The 4,301-nt window shown below is 42.5% G+C and overlaps 1 pseudogene; it reads left to right on the top strand.

The window, feature by feature from the left end:
• The first annotated feature begins 2,186 nt into the window (after window positions 1–2,186).
• LOC134732848 (zinc finger CCHC domain-containing protein 10-like) lies at window positions 2,187–4,044 on the top strand (annotated as a pseudogene).
• The last annotated feature ends 257 nt before the right edge of the window (window positions 4,045–4,301 follow it).

Below are 4,301 nucleotides of genomic sequence, written 5' to 3'. Positions count from 1 at the left end.
AGAATCCCAAAGCAGCTGTTAGTTTAAAGGCACAAGATCTGAGATTAGACAGTCTTACCATCCTAAGTTTGCCCCTCACTTGCTTTATGAATGAGGGTGAGTGGCTTAACTTCTCTGCATCTTAGCATCCCCATTAAATGGTGCTAGCAATGTCTACTCCATGGGATGATGTTAAGAATTAAATTTATAATACCTACAACCTCCTAAGCCTGCCTGGCACAAAATAAATTTTTCAGATGGAAATTGTTGTTATGATCTGGGTTTAAATGCACAGACTGCTGGAAAACATCTAATATACCCAGTCATTTATTTATACATTCATTCAAATCCACAAACTTGTATTGCAACAAGAACTGTGCCAGGCATAGGGTATTCAGCAATGTACACAATGCAATCCCCTCCCTGAGGGGGCTTACATTCTACAGGATGAGTCAGCAAGTAAAGAGGCAATTACACTCAAAGTCTAACTAAGGACCTGAATGGCCAGCATGAGAGATGTTCAGCATGGGGTGGGAGCACATGAGCACATAGCGCATAGCACATAGGTACCTAAGCCAACCTGAATGGAGCTTGAAGAAAGTGCTATCTCAGCTGAGACGTGGAGGATGAATACGAAATAGGCAGCAAAGGTAGATCAGAAGGAGGAACATTACAGTCAGTTGGAGCAGAATATACAAACAGAGAGATAGTATTGCCTTTCAGGAAGCCATAGCACAAGTGTATACCAGTAGAGGTGCCAGTGGGACCAGAGATAGGGAAATAAGTGAAATGTTTTTGGAAATGAGGCTAAACAGGTTACAGCCAAAGAGAGAAGGTCCTTGGAGTACCAGGAAACATGAATTTGTCCTGATGGAAACTTTAAAAGATTATAAACAGCTGGGCACATTGGCTCACGCCTATAATCCCAGCACTCTGGGAGACCGGGGTAGGAGGATCGCTGAGCCCAGGAGTTCAAAACCAGCTCGTCTTTAATAAAAATAAAAACATCAGCTGGGCATGGTGGCACACACCTGAGGTCCCAGCTACCTGGGAGGCTGAGATGGGAAGATTTTTTTTTTTTTTTTGAGGCAGGGTCTCACTCTGTTGCCCAAGCCAGAGTGCAGTGGCGCGATCTCGGCTCACTGCAAGCTCCGCCTCCCGGGTTCACGCCATTCTCTTGCCTCAGCCTCCTGAGTAGCTGGAACTACAGGCGCCCACCACCACGGCTCAGCTAATTTTTTTGTATTTTTGTAGAGATGGGATTTCACTGTGTTAGCCAGGATAGTCTTGATCTCCTGACCTTGTGATCTGCCCTCCTCGGCCTCCCAAAGTGCTGGGATTACAGGTGTGAGCCACCGCGCCAAGCCCGAGGTGGGAAGATTGCTTGAGCCCAGGAGGTTGAGGTTCCAGTGAGCTGTGATTACACAACTGCACTCCTGCCTCGGTGACAGAGTGAGACCCTGACTCCAGAAGAAAAGGTTATAAGCAGAAGATACATGAGAACAGAATATAGTTTAGAAAAAAATCACTCTGGCTGTAATATGCAGAAGGCAACCTGAACTTCCAAGACCAAGACTGCGAATGTGACTCTAGTTGGAGATGATGGTGATAAGAGCTAGGCTGAATTCCAGAAGAAACTAGAGAAGGAATGAAAGCATTTGGTAATTGCCTGTGGGTGATTTAAAGCAGGTGGCATCTAGAAAGAACTCTGGGTTTCTAGTCATGAGGGCTGCTTCCCTGGTGGCTGCATGGAGACCCCATGAACTGAAACAGAAAATACAATATGAAAGGTGGACACGGAGGGAAGAAATGTTATTCTACTACTAGAAATTGCTAATTTTTGCATTCATATGCCTTCTCATGAAAAAGAAAAACTTAATTCAAATAATTTTTTTTCTTCTGAGACAGTTTCACTCTTGTTGCCCAGGCTGGAGTGTAGTGGCATGATCTTGGCTCACCACAACCTCTGCCTCCCGGGTTCAAGCGATTTTCCTGCCTCAGTCTCCCGACTAGCTGGGATTACAGGCATGTGCCACCACGCCCAGCTAATTTTGTATTTTTGGTAGAGACGGGGTTTCCCATGTTGGTCAGGCTGGTCTCGAACTCCCGACCTCAGGTGATCCACCCGCCTCAGCCTCCCAAAGTGCTGAGATTACAGGCATGAGCCACTGCGCCCGGCCCAAATAAATTTTTAAAACACCTTTTTTTTGGCGACTCCCATGCATCGGCTTATAGCCCGGAGACAAGCTGAAGCAAATAAGCAACATGTAAGATGTCAGAAATGCTTGGAATTTGGACATTGGACTTATGAATGCACAGGAAAAAGAAAATACCCACATAGGCCCTCAAGGACAGCAGAACTAAAGAAAGCTTTAAAAGAAAACAGATTATTATTACAACAAAACACTGGAGAAACCAATGTAGAAAAAAAGGACAAGAAAAAAAGGTCGGCGGGGCACGGTGGCTCACGCCTGTAATCCCAGCACTTTGGGAGGCTGAGGCGGGCAGATCACGAGGTCAGGAGATCAAGACCATCCTGGCTAACACGGTGAAACCCTATCTCTACTGAAAATACAAAAAATTAGCCAGGTGTGGTGGCGGGCGCCTGTAGTCCCAGCTACTCAGGAGGCTGAGGCAGGAGAATGGCGTGAACCTGGGGGGTGGAGCTTGCAGTGAGCCGAGATCGCTCCACTGCACTCCAGCCTGGGTGACAGAGTGAGACTCCGTCTCAAAAAAAAAAAAAAATTAAATAAATAAATAAAATAATAAAATATATCGTTAGAACTTAAAGCTGAAATCTGCAATCTGTTTGTGTGATGAAACTATCTTTTCTGTCTGTGAAATAAATGCCATACTTTGTTATATATGTTAGTGGTATATATCAGACATATTTTCAGGATGGTGTGTCAGGATATCTGGCAGTGGATTTCTAATGCTTTTGGCTGTGTGTTATGTAAGATTTAATATGTTGTTACTGTAAGCATAGGAGTTTTCCTACTATTAATAAATGGGCTCTGTTTTTACATTTATGTTCAGAAAGTTATCTGACTTTTTGTCCTTAGTGGTATGTTCAAGGAGCCTATTAATATATTTACAGTTTTTGAATGCTGTAAGTTTTAAATTGCTGTTACATGATTCATTTTCTTCTAGTTCCTTAAGTTTTTCAAGTTATCCTTTTCTGAGGAAAACTATTCTAGAGGATCCTAAAAAGGGACAAAAAATTTGAAACTACTTAGGAGTCTAATCTTGGTGCCTTCTGATAAAAGTCAGTGTATCAGAAAAGAAGGCAGCCATGTAAGAGGCTAACTTAAGTAGAAGTGCTAGAAATATCTGTGTATTAACATGCAATAAAAGGTACCATTCAAAGCAGAGGGAAAGGTAGGAAAAACAGGTAATTTTTACTGAAAATTAGGGCAATGTTGGTCGCCTTTTATTAAAAGCTTTTTTTAAGCTTTCATAAAGATTGTCTTTTGCTATTTTTGAAAATACGGTATTATAGTTTGTATGGTAACTGGTCATATATGACAGTCTACTGCATAAATATGAATGACTAGGATTAATCTGGTGTGTTTACATAGGATATACATAGCTGAAATCTAGCACGAAAGGCTAAAAAGGTAACACTGAACAATATTTCTTAAAAGTAAGGCCGGGCGCGGTGGCTCACGCTTGTAATCCCAGCACTTTGGGAGGCCGAGGCGGGCGGATCATGAGGTCAGGAGATCGAGACCACGGTGAAACCCCATCTCTACTAAAAATACAAAAAATTAGCCGGGCGTGGTGGCGGGCGCCTGTAGTCCCAGCTACTCGGAGAGGCTGAGGCAGGAGAATGGCGTGAACCCGGGAGGCGGAGCTTGCAGTGAGCCGAGATTGAGCCACTGCACTCCAGCCTGGGCGACAGAGCGAGACTCCGTCTCAAAAAAAAAAAAAAAAAAAAAAAAAAAAAAAAAAATTTCTTAAAAGTAAAATGCAGTTATCGTGATGAGTCTTTGGTTTAACATCACAGTATTCTGTGATGTCTTTTTAACTTTTCAGAAAGAGGTATCATTTGTAGAAAAAGTTTGATTTGAGTTAAATATAGGTTTTTAAAACTAAATAAATAAATAAAACACTTTTTTAAATTGCTGAAGGTATCAGTCACATGAGGTGGGGTAGGGTGTATTGAGTAAGGTGGGAGGGATAGAGGGGAGGAGCAGAAGAGTTTAATTTTAAGAGGAATTGAAATGATACAAAGATGAATTTCCCCCTTGTCACAGTTTTGTCAAGGGCCAGGTTGACAAAGGAAACATTTTTGATAATTTGTATGATAATTCCTCCACTAA

Source organism: Symphalangus syndactylus, chromosome 17 (assembly GCF_028878055.3).
Source record: "Symphalangus syndactylus isolate Jambi chromosome 17, NHGRI_mSymSyn1-v2.1_pri, whole genome shotgun sequence".
Classification (NCBI taxonomy): Eukaryota; Metazoa; Chordata; class Mammalia; order Primates; family Hylobatidae; genus Symphalangus; species Symphalangus syndactylus.
This window is presented reverse-complemented; position numbering and strand designations above follow the sequence as displayed.